This window comes from Taurulus bubalis (assembly GCF_910589615.1).
Source record: "Taurulus bubalis genome assembly, chromosome: 12".
Classification (NCBI taxonomy): Eukaryota; Metazoa; Chordata; class Actinopteri; order Perciformes; family Cottidae; genus Taurulus; species Taurulus bubalis.
The window spans coordinates 23,452,259-23,476,461 of record NC_136600.1 but is presented as its reverse complement, the minus strand read 5'-3'; positions in this window follow the sequence as shown (position 1 = coordinate 23,476,461).

Below are 24,203 nucleotides of genomic sequence, written 5' to 3'. Positions count from 1 at the left end.
GTCTGCAATGTCTTCATTCAACTATCTCTGTGCGGTAGAGAAAAGCGGTGATGTCATCCCCTCTTGTGAAGAGCAAACAGGTGCACATGAGGATGCAGAGTCTCTGCATAGATGCACTTATACTGTTTGTTGATAACACTTCTGCCAGGTAAAACTCCAAATTATATTTACTTGTGGAGGTGGTAGACCCATCATTTCACTAATACATGTATATTAGTAGTATCGATATTGATTTTGACAAGGTTTAAGGTTTGGCCTTTTTCTTCTTTTGTCCTTATCATCTTAGAAAACACATGTTGATGTTATGTTGCGGTTTGGGCTTGTAAAACTCATTGGGACAACATATGATTTTGGGCTAATCAAACATTTAGAGAAAATCTAATCTTTATTAGGATTAAAAAAAGATTCACATTTCTTCAGACCTTTTGGCAAGCAGCCAATTGCAAACCACATTTTGTAATACTATAACCAATATTTCATTGTATTTTGTGTTCTTATTTAAGATTGAAAACCCCTTTTCTATTTACCTCCCGCCCCCCCTCCCCCCCCCCCCCCCCCCCCCCCCCCCCACACACACACACACACACACACACACACACGTACGCACGCACCCATACACTTTCTTTATAGATTGATTTCCTGTGTTACGCTGAGACATTTCATCTCTTTTTCAGCAGTCTGCTGTCATGTCTGTCGCTATATGTGCCTGATACCAACAGGCCAATTTACAGATGGCGACACAAGAAACAGACAAGGAAATCATTACGGACAGATTCATAAATATCGGCTGCTCTGTTTCTTTTAATGGTCAGTAGTCAGAAGTTTAAGGTATGGGAGTCCTGGAGCTAAAAGACTCAAGGATAGATCAATGTCAGTCGTCAGGGGGAATGAGAGCCAGTCTGGTGGAAAAAGGGGAAAGAAGGAAGGAGCTTCAGGCACTGAAAAGTCATATCATAGAGTCGTCAGGGTGGGCTGTGGTGGTTTCAAATCATGAATTCTTTAATGTACTAAGTCCAAATGGTCCCCTGTGCCCCCGCAGTGCCTTGCCTGGCAGTCTGAAAATAATTGAGGACTTGAGCGAGTGCAAAGGGAGGGGTGAGTAAAGAGAGAGAGAGAAGATGCGGGACAGGGAGAAGAGGAAGTGGGAGAATGAGAGAATGAATAAATGACAGAAAGAGAGAGATGGAGACTCTGCTCTTTACAAAAATTACCTTACCTTTACACTTTCACGGGTCTCCTGTGACTCAGGCGCCGTCATTTGTTCAGACCTGCAGCCCCTGTATCGCTCACACTGATCATAAGCTCTAGTGGAAGGCGGAAGGTAATCTAGTGGCATTTCAGGGAATGGAGCTCAGAGGAATACTTCTTTCCTCTAAGGTCATTAATCGCAACATCCAATCACCTCGCTCGTAGATCAATAGCACAGTCGGCGTGCTAAAAAATGACGGCATGAAAAGTGATGCTGAAGTATAAAACATGTGGCATATGTTCCCCATCAGCAAGTTCACAGCTAGCTGGGTCAGTGAGTTGGTGCCGTGTGGCCTTTCAGATAATCATGAACGAGCTGATCTTGAGGTTTGGTTGCTTCAGCTGTGATTAAGGACTCCAAACTGCTTGAATGTCAACTTCTGATAAGACTGGATTGTAAGTTATGTCTTTTTGCCAGTGTGTTTAATTTTATTTACGATTTACAGCTGCTTTGGAGGATCAGATTTACTACGTCCATGAAGAGAGTGCAATGGCAATTGTTTAATATTGAAAACTGCTGCGAGGCTGCTGCAGTAAAACCAGGGTCCTAAAACCAAGGTTAAAAACATTGCTCTGGGCAGCAATCCTCGATCAGTGCTGTTTGGGAACCTTGATAATTGCCTTTCCTGGTTTCTCAGTTCAGTGAGTACTGGCCGCTAACTCTCTTAGCCGGCTGGGTGTTCATTAGAAGTCCTTATTCAGTAGTTAGAACGGATATGAGTTTTCAGTCAGCCTATTAAAGGCCAAATGTCACCAATTTAACCGTGCGCAAGGCTCATAAAAGAAGTCATGCATGCTATTGATGTTCAGTACCTTTCCATTCTTCATAACGAGCTGCCTGCACAGAACTGCAGTGTGTAGAATGAATACCTCTGACTTTAAATGGATAGATAATGAGCATGCCTATTCCATTACAATTGTGTCTGCATCCTATTATAAATAGAGAATTATTCTAACCGTTGTTTACCACTTACTTGGTTTAGCAATGTATTGCAACAACTTATATTTATAATCATTTAACCTGAGTCAGCCTCACAAAGCAACAGAGTAACACACAATATACCGATTTGCACCAATTATTTGTTTGGCTGTTTATGGTGTATATCTCAAACGTCTATTGGTGTTTCACCATGTATTCAGTAGATCCCTGTTATCTACTTGACCATAATAATGCATTGGGCTATGGTTGCAAAGTTATGTGAAATCCTAACAAGACAGTTTACGGTCATGCAAGAGGCTCTGTGATTGGCTCATTGGGCTGAGTTATAACATCAGGTGACTAAGTTCACAGCCTGTGTTTAGCACGTTAGCATGCTTACATTTGTCAATTATAGAACTACAGACTTAGTATCACTGAAGCTGCTTGGAATGCCATTAGTTTCTTAAACCAGATCATAAACCAAAGTATTAAACAAATTAAGATTTTGAGCTGATGGTGGCATTGTTTGAAAAGTTATACGTTCAAAGACACACCACAAGGAAACTAAGCAGACCAAGCTGCTTCTGTGGGAGCATGCAATGGCAGTTGAGTTCAAATGAGATGTCAACGGCACCAGAGTGCTCACCCATGTGCTCATATGTCAAATAACAATATTTACACACCCATTACATGCCTCGGTGCAAGACACCACCAAAGCTAAGCTGGCTCTGCCAGATAGCTAAGGCAAGTTGTAAATGGGTGGAAGGCCACCTAGCCTGTCAGGTTGCAAGGCTAACTTTGAAAGAAGAAAACATCAGTCCGAGCCAAGGTCTTCTTGGTCCATGAGGCATGGTATGTCAGACCATGTCCTACCGCATTGACCCCAGGACACGCTGAGAGAATGAGGTGGCAGCTGCTATTCAGACAGAGAGGCACCTCGTCATATGGCCCATGATGGGCAGGCATTCCTGCCTTCTTGTACGCCTATTGGATTGCATCCACAACCCAATGAGAGAGCCTAGTCTTGGATGCTGGTTGTCCTCGGCAGTTAGGTTTGTAACAGACAAAGAGCTGGTCTTGTGTCCTATGGGCACAAGTCTGATGAAGGTACACAGTAATATCTCCACTGTCAGCGCTTGGCTGGAGATCAAAAGACTGAGTGACGAGGGATTCAGTCGAAACCTTAGGGTGGAACGTGGGGTTCAGGCTCAGCAGTTTCCCAAGCCCAACACAGGCTGCCTTCATGGCTGCCACCATTCCAATGAAAGTAGAGGGAGATTGCCCACCAGGTTCAACTGTTGAGGGTGAACCTGAGAAAGCGACTGTGTCCCTCCTATATTAGGATCTGAAAATGTGCATCCTCCAGGTCGACCAGTTGCCTTGGACAAATATTGCATTGCAAAGGTATCAAAAACATGTTGAGCCATCTCAAATACAAAATCGGTCTGAATTGCACAACTTTTTTGGGGAATGAGGAAGTAACATGAATAGAACCCAGCCTGCTGCTTGTTCTGCTTCAACTCCCTGATAGTCTTCTTGACCAGAGGAGAGTTGACCTCTGCACAGAGAACCCAACTGTGCTGAGAGTCTGCCACAACAGAAAATGGTGTCTGACCCCGTCAGTGGGGGCGGAAACAGAAACTACTATGGAGGCATAGTGGAAACCACCAAGGGATTCACCCCAATGATCTCCCAGGACAGGCGCTGTCCAGAGAGGCGGCAAGATGAAGCTGGGATCTGAGAACTATCAGGACTGAGGGCTTGGCAGCAGCTAGGTCAGAACCTCCCTTCTCCAACTGTTTTGCCAGCTGGCGCTGATACAAGGCAAGAAAACGTCTCGTAATAACCAGCTGTCCATCGACATGGTGAGCATGGCATCTATTATTTTATTGTTCCTGTTTGGACAATGAGAATGTTTGGACATTTGTGATATGCTTGCATTATGCTTGTGAACAGAAAAGGGGAAATATGCAGCAGTGGCCCTATTTACCCCTCATATATTCAACACTCTGACACAGAAGCTCAAGTGTCCCGTTGAGGCATGTACCGTTGAGGCGTGTTGGTTAGCGGCGTTAAATTCCCTGTTCCTTTTGCTTATTACTTTCAAATTACCCGCGGTTAAAGTGCGCCATTCGCGTCCTCCAAATAGGTTGGATTCCCCGAGAGATTATGGCTGTGGGCGTTAGAATGTGCAGCTGCCGATAAACAAAAGCCACACTTTTGGTCTTGTTGGTGGAGCGATTAGCTGAGGAGCATGTTGTCGATTATTCCAAGGAGGTCGGATTTCACGTGAGACGATGCAAGCAGTTACAAGTTGCCACGCTTTCACCAGCCTGTGTAAAAAAAGACAATGCAGCGATCCAGAAAGGGGCAGCAAGACCAACTCTCCTTATCAATACGTAAGCAAATAATGCTGGTGTCAAACCACCCATGCTAAAACATACACAACTCAAATGCCAAGATACATACACACCTGTTCCACAATTTAAGATAATCTAGCTAGTGGATATTCAGACATTTCACTCAAATACAGACACATCGACCCCATGGTGGTTACACAATAACTGAAGTCATTAGAATGCATTGTCTGGGAATCGTGAATATCTGAGTACCAATCTACCAATCCATCTTGTGGATGTATATATTGGGTGTTAGAGGAAAAGCAAGGGGGGATCACCAAGGACATTAGCATTCTTCTTCTGAGCACCATGGATGTCTGCACAAAATGTTATGGTCATTCAAAACGTAAGTCAATAAATTCAAACGACTGGTGGGCGCTTACGGAAAAGTTGGGGTATCCCCAAATTCAGTAAGATTCAACTTCAGACAACTAGGAACCTCTGTAAAAAGTATTTTAGCAATCCATCATTTACTTTCGAGATATTTCAGTCTGGACAGATGCAGTGGACTGACTGATCGTCTGACATCTCCATCCCTAAAGCCATGCCGCTAGCATGTCTAAAATCATTGGCAAACAACACAAAAACAAAGCCATAGCTTTCCTTATGGTTTCAAGCCTTCCAATCTGCTGCAATAGTGTAGAGTGCACTGCAACAACATCAACCCAAATACACTTACACCATGTGTTCAGCATGAGGGGACAAATAACCCACATCAGCAGGCCTCTCAACATACCCAAGGGGAGAAAGAAAGAAAGGGATTGGGTTATTCCAAAGATGAATGTGCCTTGCAGCTTTTGGGCACACAACACAAAACCAGCGAAAGGGAACATCGGCATCATTTGATGAGGCATTCCAAATGTCTCGAGGGGACTGAATTGCCATGGGCTAAATGACAAATATATGTTGTTGGTGGTAGAGAGTGATTCTGCTGGCTGCCCTAAGGTGCTCTGTGACTGCCAGCACTATTCCATTTGTCCTTGAAGATGTTGGCTGAAAATGTTGTCATCTGCTTGGGTTGTCTTTTGTGCCTAGTTTGTGTGTGTACAGTACCTACTCTACATCTCTCTTCTCTTGTTCTTGGACTTCTCATCCCTGGGACACTCATCCCTGTTCTTCCCTTTTCCCCATCCTTAAGGTATTCTCGTCTTTCCATCACATTTTCCGATACAGTATATGAAAGGTAAACGAGCAAAATCACATTTCGATATAGGATATTTAATGAGTCCCCAAGTGTTAACGGAAGCTTGTAGCTAAGGGTTATTGAACAGAATATACAATGAAATGAATACACTCAAAGTTTAACTCTAATAGTCTTCAAGTTTAACTGTGCTACATAAATGCAATGAAATCCTTCTGAAAGAAATTCAGTATAATGTAATACAGCTGCCTGCTCACATAAAACTTATCATTTTCATAAACTGCACCATTTGTACTGTGCAAGACATTGTTCTCATTTCAAAGTTTTATAATTCAAAAAAGTCTCACACTTACAAAATGCATGGAAATGAATAATTCTTCGCGCAGAGACTCACGTACGTGTTTCTTTTTTTATCTACCTATACGCCTGAATAATTGATATAAGTCTCAGAGAATTTCTTCTCCGTGCACAAAGTGGATTATCTATGCATATGCCTAAAGACAAAACAACATTGTAAAAACCGCCATCAGAGAGTAAAAACGAGAGGCATGGAGTTTGAATATTTACAGTCAGTTAATGACATTTCCATTCTGTGGGCTTGTCAGAAATAACAAAGCCTTGCATTTACCCTCTGCATCTGCTTAAGTCTCTTTTCCTCCTCCCTGTGCCCCAAGTGGCTCAGAAATCCTACTTTATAGCGGAGAGGTGTCAGAATTTTAAACAGGCCCCGTCTTTATCCCCTCCCTCCCCGAGCTCTTTCCCTTTAATTCCTGGAAGACTAGGCCGCGGTCGCCTTTTAACCCTCACCTGCTCCTCTGCTAGAATAATGTTGGCTTCTTTCTCTTTTCTGTGGGGGAGGAGGGTGAGGGGAGATGATGGAGAGAGAGGGAAAGGGGAGGTATGAGGGAGAAAATAGTCTTCCAGACAGTAAAGAGAGATAGGGCTAAGATGGGTGGGAGGTGTGTGTGTGTGTGTGTGTGTGTGTGTGTGTGTGTGTGTGTGTGTGTGTGTGTGTGTGTGTGTGTGTGTGTGTGTGTGTGTGTGTGCGTGTGTGTGTGTGTGTGTGTGTGTGTACTGAGGTGGAGTGTCTCAGACTGCAAGTAAAAGAAGAAGAAAAAAAAAGAGAGAAAAATAGAAAATACTGGCAGAGGTAGAGACAGGAGGCTTGGACAGACAGCAAAGGCTGGAGTTATATTATTCTCTAGTGGGATGCTGACTAGCCATTTATCACACCTCCCTGTGAAAAGAAAAGAAGAGAGGACTGAAGTTTTTTTTCCCATCCCTTGTCAGACAAACCTGATGACAAAGCACTATCCACACACCAGGTAAATTCCCCTTTGTGAAATTGGAACAACTCTATACAAAGACCAAATAAGGGACGATAATTGGCCTACATTTCAGGAGAAATACATGTATTCCTTTGTCCCAACAACAGTACAGTATAGTGAATGATGGAGTCATATCAATGTGGATTGTGCAGTATTCACTATCTAAATATCGTGTTCAAATTTAAATATATTTTATTTACTCTCCACTCTAAACCAAACAGAATTTGACAACTAATCATGTAAAGAATGATTCTGATCTCCATACGTGTTTAGAGGAGATATCACTAATGTATATATTATTTTACCTGATACATTTTCCAAAATACACAACATCTAAACTTTGCTTCGGGGTGAATCTGCTTGGCACTTAAATGAATAAATTGGCAGTTTTCAAATGAATTGTCTATAAATTATATTCTGCTGTATGAGTAATTGCCTGCAATTCACTCCCCTTTGAGTCAATCTCATGTGTGAAGTCAACGCTGTTAATTAGACCTGTTTTTATGTTCAGGGAACCAGCTGAGCCTGCCTCTTTCTCCGTCTCTCGCTCTCTTTCTCTCTCTGGCGTTTGTACTTAATTACTGAGGGACTGCTGCCTGCACCAGTGAGGCATAACAAAGAGATGTAATGCCATTAGCAAGCACAAAAAAATAAGATACATTTAATAATTTCTCTTCTTCTCATGTCTTAAGAGGGTGCAGTGGTTAAGATACATTTCATAACAAGTCATATTTTCCTATGTCTATCATAGGGAATATTACATTTCTTGAAATTATTTAATGTGATTGATGTGCATACTGTACAGTATGTATTACATGTATTGCTGCTAAGCTAATGCTAAATGATAGACTTACTGTGTTAATGATACATTGATAAAGAGGTATGTCCCTTAAGCATATATAAACACTGTGCCTTTAAATAGCATTTGTGGCAATACAAAAAAATAATGTATCCACATTGCACATGTGGACAATAATCAAAACAGCTTAGAGTTTGACATGCTCATTAGTGCAGAATACAATGTTGGAAAAGGGATATGTCAGTAGTTAGATAGTTATTTTGAAAGTGAAAATATCTAGCACTGATGTAATTCTCTGTTTTCTGAAAATATGCAAAAGCAATGTTGAAGTCATAATGATGTAAATGTGCAAAGTAGAGCGATTGACTTGAGGCACACAATGACACCTACTGGGTGTTGAAAATTGGATTTACACCACAGCAGTTGCTTCCTTGTTGTTCAAAGAGCAGTCTGCGAAAGTGCGCACACACACACACACACACACACACACACACACACACACACACACACACACACACACACACATTCCCACGTACACACGCTGAAAGGAAGTTTTACAGGTTTTGACACTTTTGATTGTATTTGACACCCCAGAAGTCCACCGGACATGTACCGTGGAAATTATCCATTGATTACAGTCCCCTGTCCCAGTTTTTTTCATTTTTTTTATGTGTGGTGAATTGAATCATCCGTTGCTTTGCTAAGCTCTGCAATACCTGGGGTTATGAAACAGAGCTCTTAATTTAATGCAGCCATAAGAGCGAGTACAGCGAAAGCAAAGACAATCATGTAGTTGGAACTCATATGTTTGGCTCGCTCAATTCCCAGAGGTCCGTTGCAATAGCTTGATTGTTTTGATCACAGTAATTGCATTGATTTCTAAAAGATCATGGTTTTCTTTATTACATCTAGGGCTGATGTGATTTAATACATGTAAGAACAAAGATTGGACCGGACATGTGTCATTACTTCACATTACACAACAGCCTGTAATCTTAGACTTACGCTGCAGTTGGAAGCTTGGGTTTTTTCCCCACATGACTTAATAAAAAACTAACCTTCAGATTGTCCCTATTTATTGCATTTCCTTTAACTTGGCTTGTGTTTTCTGCTTGGTGCATCTTTCCTTTTTGATAATCCTCTTCTTTGGATCTTCATTATGGCTTCTTTTACTTTGTAAATAACCAAATGTGTGCTTGCATGTGCATACTCTTCAGAGGCTTAGTTGTGCATGATCAGATGTTTTAAGGCTTTTGCTACGTCTATGATGGCAGCTACATATATATATATATATATAGCTGAGCTCACCTCTGACTTCTGTGTCCTCACCACCTTCTGGACTTTTTTTCTGGAGTTATTCAGAGTGAGAGGTAATGAGCAGGTGGTGAGGATACTCACAGGGGCCCAGCTGAGCTCTTAGTGTTGGAGTTTCTCCAATTCGAGAAGGTCACCTCAGTGCTAATGGCTGTTGCAGGGTCCTTGTAAATACTCCACCTCTGGACTCTAAACAGTAATTCCACCATTAGCATTTAGTCTTCACATTTCCAATGAGAAAACAGTCAAAACTAAATATATCTGCTTTGTTTTTGCACTTCTGTTTGAAGCATATTTGTCCATAAATGGGGAATACGTTGTCCTTTTTTCAAGCTTGTACTTATCACTATGTCAAGTGAAGCTTATTCTGTATAGTGGGTGCTATATTCAGTGGACATGTACAGTTATTTGTAGAGAATGTGTGTATTAGTACCCCCCCTGGGTTGAGGGTGAGTAACTGCCAAAGAGTCTGAAACTCTCCCCGTGAGATCGATATGACAGCAATTGCAGACTCGTGGTCGCTGTGCAGCAGCAGTGTGGTGAGGAATGAGCCGGACGTCTATGCTCTTTAACTTCAGTTCAAACCCAAGTTTGGTTAGTGGCCAACCGATGAAGTGAGCAGACCTATACGGTCGCTGCACTTGGTCAACATGCCAAGTGTCAGGACTCACCTTTCAGGAAGGGGTCAGGAGGTCAGAGTTGGGCCACAGCCTCATCGCATTGAGAGAGACAAGGCAAGACTGCCTCAAGACCGAGGCATTTGGTGACTATAACTCCCTGATGCACTCTGTCGAGGTTATTTCAAACGTCCTAACCTGGAGGAACCCCCAGGGCAGACCCACACTAGATAGATTATACATCCCAGGTACCCTGGGAACACCTCAAGAGGTGATTGATGGATGAGGCACTTGCACTACTGCACCGTAAAAACCACAACCTCTACAGTTTTGATCCAACCATGAGCCATCGCATGGCATCTCCCTTTACCTCCCAGTATTTGACAAAACTCTATCAAACATTAAATAATGGATAAAGACACGTCAATCTTTAATCAATGCATATGCATTACACTATGTTAATCAATTACTATATTCACAGAGATGATGCTCTGCTTTTATTGTGAGGGAAAACAAATAACATGAGGCCACAATTCTGCAACAATGGAATCTTTCTCTGCATATTATGAAGTGTAAAACTCAGCAATGTGCATATATGCCTGGGGGTGTCTTTATTCACACGTCTATTCAAATATACACACATATGCAGGTAGTCAATCACACATATGATTCAACGTCATATAGTCATAACATGAAAATATCTCCAGACTTTAATACGTCTGAACCATTTGATTGATGGCTTGGGCTTAAGACAGAGATACTTCAATTTAAAAGGCATCATATAAACTGTATTGGAAGTCGGGATTTCATTGATTATGCTCAGAAAGGTAAATTCCATCAGACTGTATATCCTATAGACTGTGAAGTGAGAGTACCGCCATGCGTGACTGCATTTTGCACTTTTAAATGCGAGGCAGTTTTCCATTCATCAAATGCTAAAATAATACAATCTGCCACAGGCAACAACAGATCTAATGGATCAAACTGAACACACCTTTTAAGAGAGACTTTAGGGAGTGCTTTATGAATTGTTTGCATACATGAATGTTAAAGTTGATTCTTAAGGATGTTATTACCATCAACATTAAAACAGGGAGGAGATTTTCCCTCATCTGTAAATGCTGGTGCTGGAGAAATGCCTCCGACATTGTGGAAGGGGACATCAGTCTACGAATGAAGATAATATATATATTTAATACTTTGTATAAACTTATACAAACATAGTTCAAATCAGTTACTCAGAAAGCAAGCATCATCAGATGTTAAAAATAAATAAAAACATCAGATTGAAATTGGAGACCTAATCCCTTCTCCATGTTATTCAGATCCCCTTCTATTTGATATGTGCGCTTTTGTTTAATTAAGAGCTTTAAAGTCTTCAATCAGTTTTGCCAGAACTCTGTCAATCACACGTATTCTGTTCTAAAAGAAAAGGTCAGAATGAAAAATAAGTTGCAGTCCCATTTTGCAATGCTGCACCAACATTGCTAGGACCACAGACTGTAGGCCGATATAACTTTGACTAATTAATTAACATTAATAAGAAAATGACGAGAGCGTGGATTGTCAGGTCGGAGGATTATATTTTCGTTATTGTAGAAGAGCAGGGGTGGAAGTACCAAATGACTTTACTCTTGTTACTTTAGCAAATTGTTTTTTGTGTAATTTTTTTATTTGGAAATATTGACAGGCACATAATACAGTAAATATGTACTTTAACTGATATTTCCATTTTTTTTCTTTTTTTTTACATATACAAACTACCGACCCACCTAGAGGAACAGGAAAATAAATGACCTCATTTCACCAGATCTACTTTTTTGAAGTATTTTTGACAACTCTGAAATTTTGCTTTTGAGTACTACCTATCACAAGTAGTGTGCTTTGCTACATGTCATGTCGCATCCGTGACAGAGTCAAATAAAATCAAAAGTCCGAATAAATGTGGGGATGGAACAGAAGAAAAGAGATGAATCAGCACCTCCAGCAGAGAAGATGCTGCAGGTAGCAGCAGATGGGCAGTTCCATGTCCGGAAATTATACATCAGAATTATTTGCGTCTGTGGCCCGAGTTCACAGGCAGGGGCTAACTCAAGCACAAATAAATGAATGATTGCATGGGGTGTGGTTAGAATTAGCATAATTGTACCATGGCATAGTTAAATACAATTAAAATGTTTCATCTATCTTAAACAAGTAAAAACAACACACTGCTGAACTCTCTAGATGAGAACGTCAATAATCACTTTGCAGCCGAGCAAGTTGTGTGTGCGTACAACGCAGTATGTAAAACCACAGAACAAAATTAATTAAAATAACTTAAAAACCATGAATAATTTGCTGGAGGCTAATATGTGTGTCTGTGGACCGTGGAGTTAAGTAAATATTGTTTATACATGTCCACGTTGTCTGCTTCGGTGATGTTTTATTCTACATTTGATTCTAAAATAAGGACGGCAGTAATGTTTAATAATTGATCATTTGTTCTATGCGCTTACTGCACAGTACCCGTCTTTTGGTTTGGACAATATTTGTGTGATATTCTAGATCTCTTCCCACCTGTGAAAGACAAGTAACTGAAGAAGTGGCCCCTGTAGTGCAGTTGATTCTGGTTGAGGAAGTCCCTTTCTTGTTTTCATTGAGGCCCTCCTTCATGCTCAAGACATTGTGCATGGGGAATACATAGAAGAAAAACAAAAAAAACAATTGCCTCAATAATGGTCTAGTTTCTCCACCAAAATTCTCCACTGCTATCACAATGAAGTGGAGAATTTTATATTCAGACAAAACACAAGGGCTTTAAATCTGTTTCTTCATTACGTTACTTGCTACCTGTCTATTTGCTGCAGCTGGATTACATTCAGACTAATATTCTTAATGCTGCTCATGAAAACATCATGTAAGTCACCCATCATTCTATAGCCTCTCTATACAGATACAACATGACAGTATAGATCATACAATGAAGTGGGACATGATCAGTGACTCACACTGGTGGCTGGTTGCTGCTGTTTATGACATTAGCATACATTGAAACGCCTCATTTTTCATTTTAGGCATTAGTAAGGGTGACCTTTCACTCTAAACTACTAACGGACAATTTTATTATCTAGATTACATGATAATTACAGTAAGAATAAATGACTCTGTATGAGCATTAAATCATACCCATGCAATATATCCGTGATAATCACATTATTATCCTTAAAAAAACATCACAGTGTTTTTCAAGTGTTAAAGGGACAGTTCACACATAAATCAAAAATACACTATTTTTTGTCTTTGCTGTCGTGCTATTTAACAATATAGATTTTTTTGTCATATAAGTAACTTCTCACAACAAGGTCTCTGCATTATCTTGAGTAGCCGGGTCATGATTTCTGGAAAGATAAATGGCTGTTGAGTTGTTCATTTTTTGGGCACTTTGAGCACCACAAGCTTCGGGCTACATAGTTGTATTAAAGAGAAGGCCGACATCTGTTCTGCATGTATCTCCAAAACTGGGCAACTCACATCAAAACAATCTCGATTGATAAATAGCATACGGGAAAGTGGACAACATCTGTATTTTTTATTTTGGGGTGAACTGTCCCTTTAATGTGTGGGTTGTGATATTCTGGTTATGTAGGAACGTTTTGTTCTGAATCAAAAACAAGCCAGTGAGCCATCGAAGTGACACAACACAGAACATCTCATACATTGTGACTATTTATACAGAGCAAAGAACTTATTTTGTTGGCCAGCTTTTATCACAATGAGCTAAATATAAGACATAATCAGACAATCGGGCTGTGTGAGTACACGATGCTGAGTGTCAAAGATCTGGTGCATCTAGCTCTACCTTTACTAAAGCTAGACACAATTACAGGTACCGTTTTCCACGCTTATGATCCTCTGCCTGCGTGTTTAAGTGTGTCCCTGTGTGTGTGAGTGTGTGTGTGTGTGTGTGTGTGTGTATCCACTGTCATGGCCACATGTCAGATGAATAATGTGCGGGATGGTTTTTAAGGCACAATGCATTCATTCAAATGAATTTAATCCGAACACACAACAGGTCTTGACAGTCATGACAGCAGTATATTTTGGAATACCTTGCGTAATGTGTGTGTTTCCACTGTGTCTGTCCTTCCAGTTAAGTTACGACCCCGGTGGAACAACACTTCTTTGTATGGAGTTGTCACAGAGGGTGAGTGATGGAGTTTGGGGAAAACACAATCTTCACACAAGTGCACACACTTCCTGTGTGCACAGACTCGTCTCTGTCATACTCGCTGTATCCCAACTTTGTCCGATGTCCTATAAAGAGCATCATAACTTATCATAACTTAACATAATACTGCTGATGTAACTGAGCCAAGCAGTACAACTTTCAGAACCATATAAGTAGTAACCGTCGTTATAAATATTGTATTTGTTTGTATTATACGTGTAATATGTTGACATTAGATCACCCATATGCTCCAGTACACCAGTTGTGTGTGTACTGTTAAAAGCATTACGCAGAGAAAAATGTTACATACTGCTGTGTACAGTTTAGTGGTGAAACCACATGAAACAACTGTAGCTATATGTAGCCATTTTAGTTACAGATTTATTAAAAATGAAACTTAAAAAAAACATTCAGACTCATAGCCTATGGCCCTGTAAAGAGCCTCTGCATGTAGCATGGAGTGATGGTAAAAGGCATCCTTAGGAGGGTATCTTAAGGTCATCACCATCCCTCGCAGCTCACTGGAGCCATAAGTTGATAAATTCAGAGGGGCATTTGCCCTTCAAGCCGCACAATTTGCTAGCGGCCCTGCCTCTGTTAGGCCTGGCCTAATCTAATGCCAACTGTCTGCCTGTGAAGAAAAATGGAAAAATTGTTTGTGAAAAATGAGCGTCAAACCCTTTCCTCCGCCCCCAGCTCCTAATCAGAAATACGGTCAGCAGCAGCATTCATTGGGCCTGGGAGAATGTCTTATGTTTAGCCCTCTAAGGAGAAGTAAATGCAGGCAATTATAGATGAAGTGATTTAACATGCCAGTGTTCCTTCTCTACATAAGTGGCTCATTGTAAAGAGCAGACTAAGGGACCAGAGCGTGCTAAGCACCCTATAGCACTGCCGCTGTAATGACTGCGGCCACAGAAATAAGTTTTGACAACATCTTAAATAGAATATGACAGAGAAATTGTCATTCTGTGCCATATTTCTCAGATGTAGACTGAGTCTAAATGTCTAGAAGAAAAACTGAACAGCTAAATACCCCACTTTGTAACTGCTACTATTTGCCAGCAGGCTCCATCTGTCCTCATCTGTGTGTGTGTGCTTAAAAACGTTCACTAATCTTGAATCTAATTAATACAACATTTAGGAAAAAAGCATTGCTGTTGTCATGATCATGTTTTAATGAAAAAATAAATAAATAAAAAGTGATTTAATTTAGCTAAAAGTTTGAGCGCTTATCCTTTGCTTGTGTCAGTGCATTCTGACTAGTGTGTGTTATCTCCAAGAGAGAAGTCTCACAGCATGGCAGCAGCTCTGCCTCATGTCCGCTTTGGACATGCTTCACACAGACACATGCAGACTCACAGGGCAGAACACATACACCAGACACACAATTGTGCAAAGACCAACACACTCTCTCTCACACACACACACGCACACGCACGCGCACACCCCTACACTATAACCTAACACCCCCATAAGCGCCTCTTCTGCATGCCTCTGCCATAACTAACTGGATTAGTCAGCCACAATCGATTTGGCACATGCTATCAAAACCAAACAGCCAATCTCCTCTCCCCCGTCCATCTCAGCACCCTGCTCTTCCTTCCTCTCTCTCCCTCTCTCCCCCCCCCACCCTTCCTCTCCTCCTGTCTTTTGCTCCATGCCTGCTTTCCTTTTCCCTCTCCTCATTCCATCTGTCCCCACCTCCTCTCCCTTTTCGTCCTCCTTTCTTCTTTCAACCGCACTACTGCCCCGCCCCCTCCCTCTCTCTCTCTCTCTCTACCTCCTCATCCCTCATTTTCCTCTTGCCTTCCATCCTTTCCTCTTTTGTCCTAACACGAACTATCAATTCAAGCAGCCACGTGCTTTTCTTTAATCCCCCCATTTCATTTCCTGCTCCCTCGTTTCCTTCCATTACTCCTCACCCAATTCCAAACCTTTTTTTTTCACACATCCATGCATCCTCACTTTCCTTCCTCCTTCCTCTCCTCCACTTGTTGTTGCCTCACACCTGTCCTGTCCTCTGTCTACCAACCATTTTTTAAAAACTTTTCCTCCCTCCCTCTTCCCTCTCCTGTCCTTCACCATGACTTCTCTTCCCGTTCTCCATCCCTCCATGCCAGAGTGCCACTGTTCCTCTCCTCCTCGCCACACATTCATCCATCCTTCCTTTCTCTCCAGCAGCCAAATCACTCTCTAACAGATGCCGCGCTCATTCAGTCGGTCTCCCAAGTGTACGGGTGTGTGTGTGTGAATGAGTGTCTGTTGTGTCTGCGTAATTATGCATGTGTGTGTAAGGGAGCACGTGTGGGCATGTGTGCATGCGTGTGTCTCAGTGGAACAGGCCTGGCCAAGGCTAATTGCTGCCTCCTACCTGGTGGTGACAGGCCTAATCAAGGATGATGAGCTCACGGTTGGTCTCTCTCTCCCTCTCTCTCACTTGCTCTCTCTTTCCCTCTTCCCTCTCTTGGCAGAAAAAAATAGATAGACAGCCTCCAGTCCCCCATTATGGGTTGTTTTGGGAGAGGAGAGGATGATGGCAGGGGGAAGGAGAGCAGGAGAGAAAGAGAAGGACGAGGCTTTTCATTTCAGCTCTCTCCTCTTAAGGGGACAGCATGGGAGCAGAAATTGGCCAGAGTGCTTTAGGGGTTGAGGTACACAGGTTGCAGCACAATGGGCCCATTCACCTCCTCTCAAATAGTGAAGAGGCCAAATGATTGGGTGAATGAATAAATGAATGAATAAATTTAGTTTCAGGATGTTTTGGGGGCAAGGCGGTGAGATGGGATGAGATGGGGGTTTTCATGCATGTGTGCATGTGTGTGTATGTGTGAGAGACAGACTGTGTGTTGAAGGGTATGGCTATCAAACAACTGCTTCCTCTGGCCCAGAACTGCTTGAGTCTTGAATTAGAATAATGGCATTTGGCTTCAACAGCACCATAACAGATGCGGATTGCGAAGACACTCATGCATCCATCTAATATGTCACTTTATTGTTCCCCCTAGACAAGATCTGCTTTCAAATTACTTTCTCCATAAGGGTCAGATGTCAAAGTCAGGTGCAGAACAGTTTGGGCTACATTAAGGTCATAGGGATGGTTTGAAATCAGTCCTGGTGAAAAAAAATCCCTTGAAGCCATCCTGAAGCCAAACAAGTGGGGACACATTGAGGTAAAGACATTTGAAAATTAAATGGAAATATTAAAATAAGCTCATGGAAATGAACCCAAAACTGTCCATTGCCATGTGTTTGTTTATTCATGTTGCATACTAACAAGTTTATTCTTGAATTTCTTCGAACTTTAGATCACTCATAAACATACATCACTACATATTCTCTGGTTTCTTTTGAAAGCTTTTCTATTCACTTATTTCCTCTATTCATTGCATTTGATAGCACACGTTATGTTTCCTGCATGTTTAAAAGGTTAAAAGTAGAACTATTGAACACTTCATCTGAGATGGGATTTTTTTTTCACCTTTTTTTTAACAATCTGGTTTTAAGCAGCTATTTCCCCTCTCTCTACCATGGCTAAGAGTCATTATCGTTTTATGTTGATACTGCATTGATTAAAACACAATAACCATACATTCTGACAATTTCCTACACCCAAGGAAGTCAACCAGATTCTTGAGTATATTGATTTGGCCTGCTGTGTATCTCATCCCAAAACCTGGAGAAAACCCCATTCCTACTTTCACACACCATTTGCTGTTTCGACCTTTAAAATAATAACCATCAAAGAAGTGGAGGCCTACTGGTGCAAAGAGCTTTTTCTAAACCTAACTAAGTGGTTATGTTTCCTTAACCTAACTTCCTGTGAAGACAGTTAAAAGTCTATTTTGAGAAGACACCACACATGGAACAAGTAGAAATTGCTCCGCTGTGCCTGGGTACCTAGCGCATCGTAGTTTGAAGCTTAGGACCAGTGACCAAGCCGCTGCATTTGACGGGGCTGGGAGTGAGGATACCACCTCATACTCTTTCTCTCTCTCTCTCTCTCTCTCTCTTAAACCACCATTTTCTCACATATCTCTTGCTCTCCAGGGTTTGTCAATTATGGGCAGGATTCACATGGATGGCTGTCTTTGAGTGTAGGCCGGAGCCTGCATATCGAGGCATTGCCTGGTCTCTTTGAATCAAAGCTAATGGGAGATTGAATGGATCACTATGGAGTGATTTGGTGGAAATCTTTAATTTATATTCCAGACACTCTGATGGAAGAATTCCGTGTGTTTAGGTTGAGTATCTAGAAGAGTGAATGTGTTGTGTGGTACGAATACATACAGTGGAATTAACATGGATTGCCTTCTGAGATATAACACTCTCCTGACCCGGATGATATTGTTTCTTTGCCCTGTTTTCAGGATGACATTTTTTGTTTTTTTCTGTCTTTTCCTTTACTTTGCAAGAAAAAAAACAGTAATTCAAACTGTCTGACGTTCATCAATTAACCTAGTCTGCGAGTCTTTGAACTTTGGGACCCACGCTCTGGGAAGTGCATGCAATCTCCACACAGAGGGTGCTGTGCAGCCCGGGAATCGAACCCCGGTCCCCTGAGGCGACACTGCTAGCCGCCACAGGCCCATGCATCTCCCTGTCTGACATAACTGTGAAATGATGTATTCTTACAAAGGTCATTAGATATTTAGATTTATATTTAGAAGACAATGGAAAATAAAAAATTCATAACAGATGATATACCGCACTATATGTCATTAATTGCTGTCCCTTCTGTAACATGTATTACTGTTTTGAAGTGTATGATTAATGCCCCTCCAATGGAAGTTAATCATTTGTAGACCTAGAAGCACAAAGAAGTAATGTTTATGACCTAATCAAACACATGACTGTGGTTGTAATAAAATACTCTTTCCCCAGTGCATGATATTAGAGAGACATACACTTGGAATTATAATTTCTGGTTTGTATGAATTATGTGGATGTAGCTTTGAAGCTGATCATCAAGTGATTTAGGAGAGGCCTGGCGAGAATAGTGAAAAGATGGCTTCATAGCTAATATGCAAATGAACTAATATGGCGGGGAATGGTGGGTTTTAAGTGTTGCTTGTATGATTATTGTTTGTGCCTATTTGCATTTATTAAAGTGATGTTTAAGAACTTAAGGACTTGGAAGGATAGCCCATTTTGGACTAAAATAGATCCTCAGCTTTGCGTAATCACATGTTATTACGATAATCTATCTGCCGTAAGGTAAATGGACTTGTCCTTGTAGCGCTTTTATAGTCTTCCGACTTCTCAAAGCGCACATCCACAGATGGGAGGGGCTACGGTTCAACCCGCCCATCCGGAGGAGCTAACATTCATACACACATTCATACACCGTAAGCACAGCCATTTGGGGTTAAGTGTCTTGCCCAAGGACACACCAACATGGGCTAGCGGAGCCGGGGGATCGAACTGCCGATCTTCTGATTGAAGGACCACTAACCCACAGTCGCCCCACAACAACCCAATGACACAATAATAGTGCAGCTTCTCATATTGTAAAAGCCATGCAAGTCATTGCAGACAAATAATGCAAGCGCAATGCATTCTCTTGAGAAAAATATTTTCAGAATTAATAATATAATTATCTTGGCAATTATGAGACGTTTTCATCGATTTACTTGAGAGCTCCATTGATTGGAAGCACACATGTCCCGCCTGTTTAGGTTAATACATGTATTTTCTGGTTTGAATCATTAGGAGATATTTGTGTCTTTAAGTGATATTGTGTTATCATAGTTTGTTGATTTTGTGACGATCGGAGGTTCGTCAGTGCTGGATTAAACTAAGAAGGCGGGACATGTTTGCTTCCATGCAATCAAGCATATATACCAGTAGATTAGAGTTTCTCGCAGGATTTTAAGGAATTTTGTTAATTCAGAACAGAGCAGATTGTATTTCCATGAAAGCTTTTGTCAGAATGGCTGAGATAAATATATATATATACACACACAAACTTTTGAATCACACAATAAAACCATAGAGACGTCAATGCAGCAAATATGTACACATCTGCAGAGGAGATGATGTGTTCTTTGGGACATTGGGGACTTGTAGGCCTTTAGGGGTGTTTTTGATTGTCCATGACACTTGACGTACCAGCTCAATCTCTGCAGCTTTCAACAATAATGCAATGAAAATATGAGATGTGGGTTTGGTCTTGTATATTCCATGGTCAGTTGGATCTTTCCATTACTGTGAATCAGCAGCTATGAGGGGGAAGATACAGTGGCATTTCACATCAAGCCTCCCACAGGACAAAAATCTTCTTCTTTTCGAATGAAGATGCTTCTTCCACACACAAACACAATCATAAGAGTATCAGAGGGAAAAGAAGGGAAAAGGTAAATTGGTCAAAATTAGTATTTAAAGTGCACTCTATTCCCATGCATTTCACTGAGCTATTTCTGACGTGTGTAAAGTTGACGGTTGAAGACACTGACCGCAATGAAACAGGCCTTCATAGGAGTACTGGGTCTCCTCAGATATTACATTATGGAACACTCTAGTGATAATAAAACTTTCCTTTCTGCCCTCACAGCAATAACACAACCTAAACTAAATCGCACATGCGGCACACCACAGCAGCGTCAGGTCCATCACACCTAATTGATTCTACTATGTCTTCATTTCCAACGGAAAATGTGTTGGGCCTGTGAGAATGATAGAGGGCCTGATTTATGAAGCGCTGGGCGCAGAGACGTGGGTGTTGCAGGTTTAGAAAATGTCATCTTAGATCAAGCCGAGATAAAAGCAACGGCAAAAAAAGAGAGGTTTGTACCTAAATGGATTATGTTTATGGCTTGTGTGCACCCAGACACAAACCAGTGTCTGGCAGCATGTGCATGTGCATGTCAGTATAGATTTTCATACATAGCTCAAATCAGTGGCCTGAGGTCAAATTACCTTGAATGGCTACCAGAAGGAGATACTAAGCTGTTTACCAAGCCATCACCAACACACTGGCCTCCTCTGCCCACCACTGTATTTCTGCTTGCATGTAAGCCGTGTGTAGATGGTTACTCGTGTATGTATACATGTGTGTGTGAATGTTACGCATGTGCATGTGTGCTTATGATCCATTCACAACAACAGTGAATGCACTTATACATGAATGAAATAACGTTGTTGGCTGCCTAGAGATATCGTTTGGCCTCTGGGACCTCAGATGTGAGACCCAAAAGAACTACTGATAGAGCAATTAATGGATGAGAAATGGAATTGTCAGCCTCCGTTAAATGTTACTGGAGGTTTAGTCAAAGTAATATACAAAAACCCATTTCAGAAAGATCAAATTTGATATTTCATAGCACTGGTGTATGACGTGGTGATGTTTGAAAGAGTCTGAGGGAATGGAGGAAGTGAAAAATTGCCTGTAGTTTAGGTATGATAGTGGATTCCGACTGAGAACTTCCAGACTATCTCACAGTAAGTGCTGCTGCCTCCTTCTCCTCCCCCCTCATCCCCCTCCTCCTCCCCCTCCCTTCTCCCACCTCTGACACGTTGCCTCTGGCTGTGCTTTGTATGATGGAGACCAATAAAGCCTAAAGTACAGCCAGCTAGTCTTTTTTCAACTCAGCGTTATGCCATAGGAATCCCGCACCTGCTTTCAAGTTCCTGTTCCTCTGTCCTCTCTGCTGGGCTCAGCCTGTGTGTGTGTGTGTAGTGTCCGGCTGGGGTTTGTGATAACTCAGCCTAAACCCAGTAAACCCAGCTTAATTCTCCCTGTGTCAGAGCAAAGCTTCAGATTCGTCCATTTCATGGTTAAAAAAAATAAATCAGAATGTTCATTTGGCTCCCAGCAGCGAGGTTGGACATCATCTAAAGCAGAAGATTCTCTCTCGCTCTCTTTTGCTTTCATTACACATACGCCGGGCTATTGGTCTTGTTCTTTGGTTTTGGCTTATTTCTTTGCAGAAGTTATTTCTCCCTCTCTACTTTAAAAGTATATTTATTTTCCTTTGGTTCTGTCCTTCTTCTCTTCTTTCTTTCCTTCTCTCGCTCTCACTGTCTAGTATCGACTTGAAGATATTAAATAAAAGATGAAGATTCGGCTGGCCTTTGCCGTCAGCCCCCAGCTTTGTGAATCCCGTCTGCCCATCAAATAATGGTAAAATGAATTCCTCAGCATTTGATTAAGTCAAGTCAAAAGGCCAATGAAATAAACTTCTGTGACACCAAATCCCTCTGTGCCAGGAAATTGGAACTAAATTTATTTAATTTTAACAGGACGTTTTATCCCCACATCCCCATTCCGCTTATTCTGTTCACTTGGCAGCGTTGAGCTTTGTAGAATCAGAGGATGTGCTCCGTTTATGATAGGGCCTTAATCTTTATTCTTATTAAACTCTGGGGTGACCTCCTCTAGCTTATTATCAGGTGAATGGGTGAGATTCCAGACTGTAGCCTCTTTGAAGAGTAAGTTTACAAAATATCTGCTGTACATCAATAACCTCTAACATTACAATGGTACATATTGAATATGTGCTTTGTCATTAATATCTCACATTTGTTCAACACCATGCAACCTCCTATTACATGGTACTTACAGAGGATCTATGCAAAGTGGAAAATGGTGTCGTCTGTGGCCATTTAAAAGCTCTGCATTAAAACAACAAAGGGGAACGTTTGGATGGAGGCGGGTTTAAAGTTCTGGTGAGAACATGAAATGTGATGCAGGAAGTCCAGGATGTCTAACAGAATATGTATTTCAAGGCTAATCATAATGTTAGCAACAATAGGGTCTTTTGTCAAGATGATTACAAACTGACTGTAGAAATATGTTGTTTATGTCATATGTATACATATGGTATCCATAGTGTATTTGAAACCGTATGTAAATTCATCCCACAGTATTTTCTATTATCTTGCATTGAAACTAAGATGCACTGACTTGAACGAGGTTTGAGACTGGATGAAGTTTTGTGTGTGCTATTCGTGCAGCGACTGTGGCTCAGTGGTAGAGCCGGGCCGCCCAGCTGTGCATCCAGTGTATTAACAAGCATAAATGGGCTGGCCAGCCCCGGCCATCAGTGTATGAATGGGGGTGAATGGGTGAATGATGACATGTAGATTTAGAGCGCTTTGAGTGGTCGGAGGACTAGAAAAGCGCTACACAAATAATCAGGAATTTCATATTAAAAAAAGAAGATATATCACTTGATTTATCCAAGTCAGACTGCCGAAGCGTCATCATATTTTTAGCTGAACTTTGAATGTATTTTTACACAGAACCTGAACTGTGGATTTTAAAATATATAAAATCGCTTTCAGAAACTATTATAGCATGGACATGAGGAAGGATTATAATGACCAATACTCTTTCAATGTACATATAGTGAGTATTGCATTGAGATATACTTTAAATATGTGCACCTATCCTCTAAAACAAATCAGGATTTTTAGTCTTAAATGTAAATTGCGTTTGTAACGGGAATAAGGAATAAAACAATTATTAGACTTGTCCCAATAACCAAACCACAGAGTTTCTCTTCTGTTTGGTGTCTTTGTGCAAAGTTGCATACACATATAGTGCAGGCTCTCATTTTCGCTTTAATATATGTATTAAGCTTTGGCAATATTATTTAACACAATATTCAGCCATGATAAGGGTTCTCCTGTGTCCACCATAACTGAATGATATTCAACTATGCAATGCCTATTGTGTACTATTTCCATTCTCTCTCTCTCTCTCTCTTTCTCTCTCTCTCGTTTTCATAAAGCTTTATTGCAATGTTGTAGTGTATTGAAAGAAAACCCCCGTTATGCTAGCATACGCTTTTGTGTTATTATTATTCAATTCATGGTTTGGTCAGATTGCTGCTCGACCGCCCTGTTAAGAGCTGCGTGCCGGAGAGTAAACAGTTTTTGACCTCTGTGAAAATAAAATGTAAAAGATAAATGCCTACGAATATAGATTGCAGCAGATTATTTCAATAGATACAAACCAAATACATAACCCTCCATAATCTGCCTGTAGATACATTTCAGTTATTATGGATTCTTGTCTTTTTTATTACTGATTTGTATTGCTTATTTATAATACTTGTTTTGATCTTGTTTTTTATATTGTTTGCACTATACACTACGCTGCTGTAAATCCTGTACATTGCCACGCTGTGGGGCTAATACAAGACTGTCTTATCTTATCTATGAAGCTATATCTGTTTAACAATAATTAAAATAAAATAAAACATAAAAAGAAGTAAACTAGACC